We start from the raw sequence: 12,492 nt of genomic DNA, 5'->3' as shown, positions 1-12,492 counted from the left end.
TTAATACTTTATTAACATGATTTCCATGAAATAAAAAGAAAGTCTGCATATCACTAGCCAAGTTACAACAGCCTTAAGATAGCTGTGGGGTCAGTTTTCCAAATTAAAAAAAATACCATTCTGCATTTACACTTACAAAAATGTGGCTTTCCCCTGCACCAGTGTAAAAGCCCATCCCTCCCATTTGGCATCAACAGGAACACTCTCAAATCACTCCATTTTCCCTTTGAGATATGAGCCCTTATTATGACATTGGCGGTAAAATCCGCTTACTGCCGTGCAGAAGACCGCCACCACACCACTGAGGCCGCGAATTCTGCCAGATATTATGATCCACAGTTCGGAAACCGCCAAAATTCAGACACCCACACAAGTCTGCAACACCAAAGGTCAGTGATAAACTGGCGAAAACAAAACCTCCACCGTCACGCCAACAGAAATACGCCCACACCATCACGACCCACGAATCAAAATACACACACATCTCCAAAACACAGCCACATTGGGCAATTCGAAATACACACACCTGATACACATACACACACCACTCCCACACACTCAACACAATATAAAACACACACCCACATCACCCACAAACCCTTACGACCACAAATCACAAACAAAGCCAGAGAGAGACACCACCATCAACAACACTAGCATCCACAGGCACACAGCACCATCACCCACATAACTTCCACGCACCTCACACAACACCCCACTGCATATCAGCACACTTATCACCCCACACATCACCTACACCACCCCATGGCACGGCAAAGACACCCCAGGTTCTCGGAGGAGGAGCTCATGGTCATGGTGGAGGAAATCGTCCGGGTAGAGCCACAGCTATTCGGAGCACAGGTGCAGCACACCTCCATTGCAAGGAAGATGGAGCTATGGCGAAGAATAGTGGACAGGGTCAACGCAGTGGGACAACACCCAAGAAATCGGGAAGACATCAGGAAGAGGTGGAACGACTTACGGGGGAAGGTGCACTCTGTGGTCTCCAGACACCACCTGGCGGTTCAGCGGACTGGGGGCAGACCCCCACCTCCTCCCCCACAACTAACAACATGGAAGGAGCAGGTCTTGGCGATTCTGCATCCTGAGGGCCTCGCAGGAGTAGGTGGAGGAATGGACTCTGGTAAGTCACAGCTTTACTATTAAATCCCCCACCCTACATGCGTGCCAGCACATACCCCCACCCTCACACTCACCCCCATCACTCTTACTCCTCACAAATGACCCACAATCACAAACCACCCATCCCAACACCAAGCCCTCCATGCAACACCAAAGCATGGACACCCATCACTAAAGCATGCCCACTGCACATGCCCATACACCCCCCTAAACCATCAGCACACAAGGTCCCACACAGGAATGCTAGCACTGGGGTACATGGTCACCCACCCATTGCACACCTTGACACACACAGATGCCATAATCATGCTTTTATACCGCTGCAGGACCCCTACTCAACGTCACCGGACAGGAGGGTCCACACATGTCCACACCACCAACAGAAGAGGCCCACAGTGATGACAGCACCTCTGTCCAACTTGATCTAGATGACCAGCCCGGCCCATCGGGGACCTCAGGACAGTCAGTTCCCCACACCCAGTCACAGGCCACTACAGAGCTTCCCCCCTCTGGAAACACCAGCACAGCACCCACCCAGCGGGCCCATTCCTCCGTTCCCAGGACACGTCAATCAGCAGTGTGTCCACCACTACAGGGAACCCAGGATAACCCACCACCCCAACAGCAACAGGGACCTGGGGGCAGTGGTAGTGGGCACACGTCCAGGGGACGGAGGCCCAGGAACACAGGGGAACTGGGAGGGCTGCTGTGCGACAGGGGGCAGACAGGCCCAGGGAACCCACTCTCCACGAGGCCCTCTCCTCCATCATGGGAGCCTACCACCACTCCCAGGTGATGATGGCAACGGTACTGGCCAAGTTTCAGGAGACCCAGCGCCTGCAGGAGGAACAATATATGGGCTTCAGGGAGGAACTCAGAACCATCAATTCCACCCTGGGCACCATTGTAGGGGTGCTGAAGGAAGTACTCAACACCAGGAGGGACACTGTGGCACTACAAGGGGCCCCTGATACTAGCCTGGACGATGAACTGCCCACCACCTCCACCAGCCCTAGTGGACAGGAGGCACCGCCACAGGACCACCACACCAGCACCCCACCCCCTGCAGATGGAGAACCACCTCGCAAATGGTCCCTGAGATCCAGGACAAAGACAGAGAACGATGCCAAGACCCCCACCAAGAAATTAGACCACCCTGATAGTCATCCTACAGTCCCACTTTGTCACCCTGTCCATCCTCAAACTGCCCTAGCTCCATTTCCTATGCCCATTTGGGCAATGCACCTGTGAGACTAATAGACTGGACTCTGCCATGGACATTCCTCCGCCATCACCCCTCACCATTTTACAACCCCCTCCAATATTGAGCACTTAAATAAAACCCTTAAAGCACAAAACAATCCTAAGTCTGTCTGTGATTTCGGAATACTGTATTAGCAATAACTGTGGCAAAAAGCTTTTTCATTGGTAATGGCAACATACCTATGTCACAATGCTCTAGTCCATGAGGAATCAAAGCAGATGTCACACAGTGGGACCCACATCTGTGAAATCGTAAGGGAAAGTGTCAACTCAGTGACCATACACTGGGTGAAAACTACGGACAGTAGAGAGGTAGTAGTGTTTAAGTACATGTAGTAGGCAGGTTTATATTCTTACCTGTGTCTCACTGGAAATATTTCTGGATCACTGAGTCCCTGTTGTCCATGTCTTCTTCCTCTGCTTCCTCGTCTTCACTGTCCACAGGCTCCACAGCTGCAACAACACCGCCATCTGGAGCATCCTCCTGCAGAAAGGGCACCTGTTGTCGCAAAGCCAAGTTGTGAAGCATACAGCAGGCCACGATGATCTGGCACACCTTCTTTGGTGAGTAGAATAGGGAACCACCTGTCATATGGAGGCACTTGAACCTGGCCTTCAGGAAGCCGAAGGTCCGCTCGATCACCCTCCTAGTTCACCCATGGGCCACATTGTAGCGTTCCTCTGCCCTTGTCCTGGGATTCCTCACTGGGGTCAGTAGCCATGACAGGTTGGGGTAACCAGAGTCACCTGCAAATGGCGAGGGACAACTGTTAGACACACACTAACCTGGAGGGATATCCCCAGACCCAGACAACCATTCCCACTGACTAGCTTCCAGGTGCTCACCTAATAGCCACACACGGTGCCTCTGGAGTTGACCCATCACATAAGGGATGCTGCTATTCCGCAGGATGTAAGCGTCATGCACTGAGCCAGGGAACATGGCACTCACATGGGAGATGTACTTGTCTGCCAAACATACCATCTGTACATTCATCGAATGATACCTCTTCTGGTTTCTGTAACACCTGTTCACTCCTGTGGGGGGGTACCAAAGCCACATGTGTCCCATCAATGGCACCTATGATGTTGGGGATATGTCCCAAGGCATAGAAATCACCTTTCACTGTAGGCAAATCCTCCACCTGAAGGAAAACGGTGTAGCTCCGCATGTGTTTCAGCAGGGCAGGCAACACTCTGGACAACACGTTGGAAAACATAGGCTGGTACATCCCTGATGCTATGGCCACTGTTGTTTGAAATGACCCACTTGCAAGGAAATGGAGCACTGACAGCACCTGCACTTGAGGGGAGATTCCTGTGGGATGGCGGATAGCTGACATCAGGTCTGGCTCCAACTGGGTACACAGTTCCTGGATTGTGGCACGGTCAAGCCTGTATGTGATTATCACGTCTTTCCTCCATTGTCAACAGGTACACCAACGGTCGGTACACCGGGGGATGCCGCATCTCCTCTCATGTCCCAGCGGACGGTGCCTATGAAGGACAACAGCGAGCACAGAGTCAAACAACTCAGAGGTACGTACCCACAGCTTACACAGAACACCATTCATACTCAAAACGTGGCCTGTATGCGTGTTGAGTCTAGGCCTAGGTATGTGTGACGCAGTTGAAAATGAAGCAATGTGGGCCCATGAAATGGCGGCTGCCTGACCTCTAAAGTTGGACAATGGGATGTGAGGTAACTGCGCTGGCGTTGTACACCGTCGTGGTAGGCGGTCGAAGACCGCGGCACAATGCTGCATTGGTTAACATTGGACCGTATGGGTCCCAGGAGCCAATGACGATATACGCCGGCAATGAGGGTACGTACCGCCGCGGACGTGACCGCCATTTTTTATCTGTCCAATCACTCGATACCTGATCTTCAACAGGAGAGGACCTACACTGCAAGTGCTGCTGTGACCTCGGTCTGGAAGAGACAATGGCTGGGCGTCTGGGCAAAGGGCCCCTGCCTTCACATCGGAGGAGTTGGAGAAACTCGTGGACGGGGTCCTCCCCAGTACACGCTACTCTACGGTCCTCCAGACAAACAGGTAAGTACACTGGGAGCATGATGTATGTGCTATGCCTTTGTGGAGAGGAGTGGATGTAAGAAGGAAGTGGGGAGAGTGCGGCGTGCATGAAACGACAGTGAGTGCATGTGCCACATGGCAAGGGTAGGGATGGGGGCCAATCACTTTGACGGTGCAGTTGGTAATAACTTTCTTTTCCCCCTGTACAAATCATGTAGGTCAGCGCCCACCAGAAAAAAACATATTTGGTGTGCCATCGCCAAGGACGTCCGGACCCTGGGCGTCTACCACAGACGGAGCACCCACTGCCAGAAAAGATGGGAGGACATTCGCCGCTGGAGCAAGAAGACGGCGGAGGCTCAGCTGGGGATGGCCTCCCAACGTGGGAGGGGTGCCCGTCGCACCATGACCCCCCTGATGTTCAGGATCCTGGCGGTGGCGTACCCAGAGTTGGATGGGCGCTTGAGGGCATCACAGCAGCCACAAGGGGGTGAGTACACTCGCATTCTGCTGACTTTGCGCGCAGTGGAGGGGTCTGGGTGGGGGAGGTGGGCTGTGGGTTTCCCTAGGCCAGGGCGAGTTCCGTAGTCAAGGTCCCTCCATAAGGCAGGCCATGTGGCACCCCACCCCACCTCTGTAGGGTGACAACTACACCTAGTCATGCCCCTGTGTCATCTACGTGTGCCGATGTCGTCCATAGCCTTGTAGGCCATTTCCCAGGAATTGAACAGTGGAGCCCAAGAGCGCGGCGTAGTGCATGGGGCTTCTGTGTCTGTCGTGTCTGCCAACGGTAGCGGTAATGCATGCACTCAACATGTCTTTCTTCTGTCGCCTCCCCCCCTTTTTGTGGTATCCCTGTTCTTGTGTGCATTAGCATCATTAGGCGGAGGAGCAGTGGCACCGGAGCACCAGGGGGCTGCATCCCACATGGCCATGGAGGACCACACTACGGGATTGGACTTCACCAGTGGGACGGAGGGCAAGGGGAGCTCCAGGGCGGGGACAGGAGCTGAGACCAATGACACAGACTCATCCTCTGATGGGAGCTCCCTTGTGGTGGCGGCAACATCTGTGCCACCCCCATCTACAGGTACAGCCGCCACCCCCCCTTCCAGCACCGCCCTCCCAGCAGCCCCTCAGCCTTCGCCCCATGCCCGCTCACCCGGGAGGGTGGCATCACCTTCGCCCCAGGCACCTCAGGCCGTGCCCCAGTCACCCCTGCTGCCCTCAGTGAGGAGGCCCTTGACCTCCTCAGGTCCCTCACTGTTGGGCAGTCTACCATTTTGAATGCCATCCAGGGTGTAGAAAGGCAGTTGCAACAAACCAATGCATTCCTGGAGGGCATTCATTCTGGTCAGGCGGCCCTTCAGCGAGCTTTTCAGACTCTAGCCTCAGCAGTGATGGCAGCCATTGGCCCTGTGTCTAGCCTAACCCCTCCAACTTCCTACATCCCGACCAAATCCCCTGTACCTCAGCCTATCCCAAGCACACCTACAGACTAGCATGCACACACGTCAACACGCAAGGGAAGCTCAGGCAAACATAAGCACCACACATCCCACAGGCACTCATGCAAGCATCACACACATGCAGACACACCAACATCCACTTCCTCCACTGTGTCCCCCTCCTCCTCGTCTCCCTCCTCCCTCCCTGTCTCGTCTACACTCACACCTGCATGCACTACCTCTACAGCCACTACGTCCCTCTCCAGCACACCCACCATCACACCCCGCTCACGTGCAGTCACCACCCCCACTACCATTCACACATCCCCTGTGTCTTCTCCCATTGTGTCTGTGACGCCCCCTCCGAAGATACAAAAACGCAGGCACACACCCACCCAACAGCCATCCACCTCACGACAGCCTCCAGCGCATGCACCTTCACCCAAAGTCAGCAAACGAACACCTCCAATACCCACAACCTCTTCCTCCACTCCCAAACCCCCTCCAGCTACCCGTCCCAGTGTGTCAAAAAAACTATTCCTGTCCAACCTTGACCTCTTTCCCACACCTCCCCCACCCCGTCCGTCTCATAGGTCCCGAACTAGCACCTCAGCCACAACATCTCCAGGACCAGTGGTGCCTGTAGTCACCGGAATCTGGAGTGCACCGGCCACCAGGGTAGCCACTGTGGCACGGAGCCACAGCACAGACAGTCCCCCACCTGTGAAGCATCAGAAGTTGGCCAGTGCCCGGCGGGAGAGGGGGAAGACTCCAGCCACCAATGCCACTCCCAGGGGTCCCGGGGGAGTGTGGAGTCAGCTGTGACACCTTCCAAGTTGGGGAAGGGCCACAAGAAACCCGGCAAGTCTGGGAAGAGCAGCACGGCGGAGAAGACCGCCATCATCCCCGCTGCCCAGGAGGCCACCGCCAGCACCAGCCCAGCTGCCCAGGAGTCCACCGCCAGCACAAGCCCAGCTTCCCAGGTGGCCACCGCCAGCACCAGCCCAGCTGCCCAGGAGGCCACCGCCAGCACACGCCCAGCTGCCCAGGAGGACACCGCCAGCACGAGCCCAGCTGCCCAGGAGGCCACCGCCAGCACCAGCCCAGCTGCCCAGGAGGCCACCGCCAGCACAAGCCCAGCTGCCCAGGAGGCCCTGCCAGCACAAGCCACGTTGCCCAGGAGGCCAGCACCAGCCCAGCTGCCCAGGAGGCCACGCCAGCACAAGCCCCGCTGGGCCATGAATGACCACCAGAAAAAGCTCAGCTGGGCCATCAAGGACCGCCAGCAAAAGCCCCGCTGGGCCATGAAGGACCGCCAGCAGCTGAGTCCCTGCAATGGAGACCGCCTTCTCAAGCACCGCTGAACAGGGCACCGCCACCTCAAGCACCGCTGAACAGGGCACCGCCGTCTCAAGCACCGCTGAACAGGGCACCGCCGTCTCAAGCACCGCTGAACAGGGCAGGGCACCGCTGTCTCAAGCACCGCTGAACAGGGCACCGCCGCCTCAAGCACCGCTGAACAGGGCACCGACATCTCAAGCACCGCTGAACAGGGCACCGCCGTGTCAAGCACCGCTGAACAGGGCACCGCCGCCTCAAGCACCACTGGCCCATGTGCGCCAAGGGCACTGACGCTACTGAGTCTGTCACAGGCAGGATGAAGCACTCTGGGCACCATGCCCCCTCCAGAACCGGTGGAGAGATCCATCCACTACCTCTGTCCTTAGCCGGATGAAGCCCTTTGGTCACCATGCCCCCTCCAGAACCAGTGGAGAGATCCATCCACTACCTCTGTCCTTAGCAGGATGAAGCACTCTGAGCACCATGCCCCCTCCAGAACCAGTGGAGAGATCCATCCACTACCTCTGTCCTTAGCAGGATGAAGCACTCTGGGCACCATGCCCCCTCCAGAACCAGTGGAGACTGTCATCCACTTCAGAGACTGTGGCTTTGCACTCCCCAGGATGGAACAGTTGGCAAGCCACCCACTGTAGAGACTTGAGAGACTGTGGCTTTGCACTCCCCAGGATGGAACAGTGGGCAAGCCACCCACTGTAGAGACTTGAGAGACTGTGGCTTTGCACTCCCCAGGATGGAACAGTGGGCAAGCCACCCACTGTAGAGACTTGAGAGACTGAGGCTTTGCACTCCCCAGGATGGAACAGTGGGCAACCCACCCACTGTATAGACTTGAGAGACTGTGGCTTTGCACTCCCCAGGATGGAACAGTGGGCAAGCCACCCACTGTAGAGACTTGAGAGACTGTGGCTTTGCACTCCCCAGGATGGAACAGTGGGCAACCCACCCACTGTTATCCACTTGAGAGACTGTGGCTTTGCACTCCCCAGGATGGAACAGTGGGCAAGCCACCCACTGTAGACACTTGAGAGACTAAGGCTTTGCACTCCCCAGGATGGAACAGTGGCCAACCCACCCACTGTAGAGACTTGAGAGACTGTGGCTTTGCACTCCCCAGGATGGAACAGTGGGTAAGCCACCCACTGTAGAGACTTTAGAGACTGTGGCTTTGCACTCCCCAGGATTGAACAGTGGGCATATGGCCCCCTCGTGGATTTGGCGGTGTGCACTCAACCGGCTGAGGTGTCCTCCCTTTCCCTCCCCCTGAGGTGCCTGTTTAGTTGCTCTCTGATGCCCCTGCAGTGTTCTCTCCGTCATGGTCAGGGATCTTGTGTGGGCCTTGCCCATACCGTGTGGGCCCAGTGTTCCACTGACTTAATTGGAGCACTATCTGGACTATTATGCTTGGTATATGTTTTGTAAATGGTGTATATACATATATTTTTGCCTACTTGATTTTCATATATTACAATGGTTACACTCATTTTCTATTGTCTTTGCATTCTTCAGGAGGGGTTGGGGGGTGTAACTGTGATGTATTAATATGCATTAGTGTGTGTGTTGTTGTGGGTGAGGGTGGGGGTGGGGGTGTTGCGTGTGTGTGTCCCTGTTTTTTCCCTCCCCCTTCCCCTGCATCATAGGTGCAGCACTCACTGTGGTCTTCGCCGCCGGCGTTCATGCTCCTGGTAGAGGAGCAGGAAGACTATTGCAGGTAGAATTTGGAGTTCTCTTTCCTCGTGGGGTGTAGAGGTGAGCGTTTTCCCTTCGGAATTCCTGTTCCCGCCGTGTTTTTATCTGCGGTGAATCCGTCCCGGAAAAGGTGGCAGATTGGCCTCTTTTCTTCCAAGAACAATCCAAATGTAGACTTCCCTCTGCTCATACTAGTTATCAAGAACAACTCATGAAGCTTATTTCATGCATTTCGTTGTCTTCTCTTTTCACATCTTCTGTAAGTATACACAATTTCTTCTGTTCATGACCTCTCTTTGGAGAACAAAGTTTTTTTTTTTCTAGATTCAAATGTTTTTCACTCCCACTTCTCTCAACAAATGTAAAAACTTTCTTCTAATACTGAATGCTGGTCATGTCAAAAAGATAATAATGATGTTCTTCATACGTTTTTGAAATAGCCAAACATGCATGCTTTTTGGTTACAAGTTTGGGGTACAGTATCAGATATTTGCTTTATAAATATACTTTTTGACAAGATACACATATTCATGGAAAGTTCATCACACATTTGGGCCTCTTAAAAACTGGTTGGCAGATTGCTGATCTACATGTAGCCATTGGGGTAGAGATCACCACGTCTAATTGGAAGGCTCCTACCAAACTTTTGTATACCACTTGGGGAATATGATCTACTATAACCACAGACTTGATCGAGCAAATGCTACTTCCATTCCTCTCAAGATTAAACAAGATCTATTGTGGCAGCTGTTTACGTCCCTCTTATCCAGGCATTCTGTTGCTCCTTCCGTTCCAAACATTAATTATGATCCTCCATGAAACAAAAATGGTTATATTTATTATATTATACCCTACACAATAGAATGATAGTTGTATTTTTAATCATTAACATCTACAAAATTTAATGACGATCCCCTTCTTTTTTCCATTCCCTCTTCCCCCTTTTTTCAATCCTTTCACGTTTGCTTTCCCTCTTTCCCCTACACAAAATTCCCTCATAAAATGCTATCTTGTTTTTTCAAGTTCAGGTTTTATGTTTTGTTACTTTTAGATTCTCATTTTAGCTAATAGGACCTTTGTATGCTACTATCAATTATTGTTACTCATGTTAATTTGCTGTTCAATTTAATAAAGCATTTACAAACTAAAAATAAGATAACTCTTGTGATTAATGTTCCTGCTGGAGAGAAAGATCAGAATTTTGAGTAGTGACAGGTTTGACTTGCCATAAAGTAGTGTACAAGGTTAATTTGCCTGCTGCAAAGAACAGATCTGTATGTTATGTGGATAGCTGAATGCATTAGTAAAGCCAGTTTGTACCAGCACTTTAAAACAAATCAAATGTATGTGCAAGAGGGGCTATGGAGAGATGAGGGGCACTTTTGTTGGATCATAGTGAGGAAACCCGAGGAGTAGGTCATGGGGGATGCCAAATGATTATCTCACTGGGAGTCATGAGCACTAAAGGCTATGATGATGGGTATGTGGCACTGTGAAGTAATACTGTATTGTTGTTTTTGCCCTTTTTAGTGTCTTTGGAGAACTTGCAGATTTAATAAAGAAGATAAGGTAAGGTGATTTCTTCTTTATTTACTGAAGACACGTCTCTCACGCACGCCACCATTGACTGTTTTAGAACAACAATCTTGCCTTCTACTTAGAATAATGTTATAAATGTTTTAGAAGGACAGTTTCAGCCAGTAGCAGAGATAGTGTCTTGGTGGATGACTGCTGCCCAAGCCATAACTCGGGTTATGGAGGACAGTCCTGGGGCAAGATCAGAGATGGAGACACCAGATACTGAGACAGCATCTGAGGAAGAGGGAAATGGAGCAGAATCTGGAAGTGATTTTTCAGTCGGCAGAGTGCCATCCAAAGACTCATCTTCTAGCGATTCTGAGGGACATGATGATGGCAGTTGTGCTGTCCTTTTGCAAGCACAATCTGTGCCGTGGGCCAACTGTAGCAGGTTAGACCAAGCCAGACAGCAGACACATGCTGCAGCAAGCACAGACAGAGTGCTCTCTTGGCAGACCCCAAATTTAGTTCAGTCCCAAATTTTGCCTTTCATTGGCGATACTGGATGTAAGTCGATACAGCCAAATTTTTGCCAACTGACTATGTCCTACTCCTTTTGGATGTTGACTTTCTTGAGCAAATTGTGCAGCAAACAAATTTGCATGCCAGAAAATTTCTGAGGGAGAATGGAGGCACTCTAGTGCCTCATTCTTGGGCACACCAGTGGACTCCCATTTCGCTTGAGGAGTTGGAGATATTTTTGGGCATTATTCTCAAAATGGGGTTAGTGCAGAAGCCAACCTTGCAGTCCTACTGGTCTACTCACATGGTTCTGGTAAAACCTATCTTTGTACCGTACATGAGCAGGGATCGTTTTTTGCTATTGCAGCATATGCTGCATTCCAGTGACAATTCTGGGGTAATGCACATATTGCATGGATCTGTGTAACCTTTGTATCACAAATACAAATCCCAATAAAGTAGCTCCATTCCAGCACTGCACTCCCACTAGGAGCTTTGTATCAGGGTAAAGAGGATAAAATGAAGGAACCTGACAAATAAAATAAAAAGTACTACATTTCATAATTGCACATCCAAGACCACCTCAAGCTGTTAAAACTCTAGACATTTTTTTTTGCTATTATAGAAAGTTATGGACTTGTTTATTTTGATCTAAGTAAGATTTAGATGGTAAGTAGGACAAGTGGATTTCTCTAAAAGGCAAGTAGATTTCTGAATCATTTTTCCCTATGGCCAAGCAGATTTATAAGAGAAATCCACACCCCTGATAAGACAATCCAAGGCAGCATTGTAAGGAGCAACATTTCTATGGAATAGGGGACGATTAGTGAGTGAAGATGGTGCTTTGTGCCTCCTGAAACAGATGAGGCCCTTCACATTGCATCACATCTAGGGATGGTCTATGAAAGCCATTCCCAGGCTGACGGGAAGGATAGGAGTGAGCTGTACCTTCTTTCTTCAATACTAAGAAAAAATTAAGTTGGAAACTATTTAGTTCAACACGTATGTTATGGAAATCAAAAATTTGATAAATTATTATACAGTTGTACATAATACAGTGGTATAGAAAATATGACATAATGCCTACAGATGTTTACGATTCATAAGTTTCCCCTTTTTACTCATCATTATTAACAGATAAACATGGCCAGCTTAAAATATACAGAATTGTTAGTTGATTAACACATTTTGAAAGAGTGTCTGAGTCTCATCCAACAGGTTTTATTCCAAACCTCATATGAAATCTTTGTAAATCATATAGAACAGTTGAGTAGTGAAAGTCCTGTTGCTTCTTGTACCCAATGCACTTTTCTCCAGTGCTTTGTACAGACTGATAAAAATAAAGTTAGTGATTTTTAGTTCAACATGTATATTGTAGAAATCTAAAAACACAAGTATACAGTTATATGTAATGCAATCATATACAATTTATGATTAAACACCATATGAAACCTCCAAAAGCCTATGCAGTGTTGAAGTAATAATAGATTAAGCGAACATTTGAGATTAATTGA

This window comes from Pleurodeles waltl, chromosome 8, assembly GCF_031143425.1.
Source record: "Pleurodeles waltl isolate 20211129_DDA chromosome 8, aPleWal1.hap1.20221129, whole genome shotgun sequence".
Classification (NCBI taxonomy): Eukaryota; Metazoa; Chordata; class Amphibia; order Caudata; family Salamandridae; genus Pleurodeles; species Pleurodeles waltl.
This window is presented reverse-complemented; position numbering follows the sequence as displayed.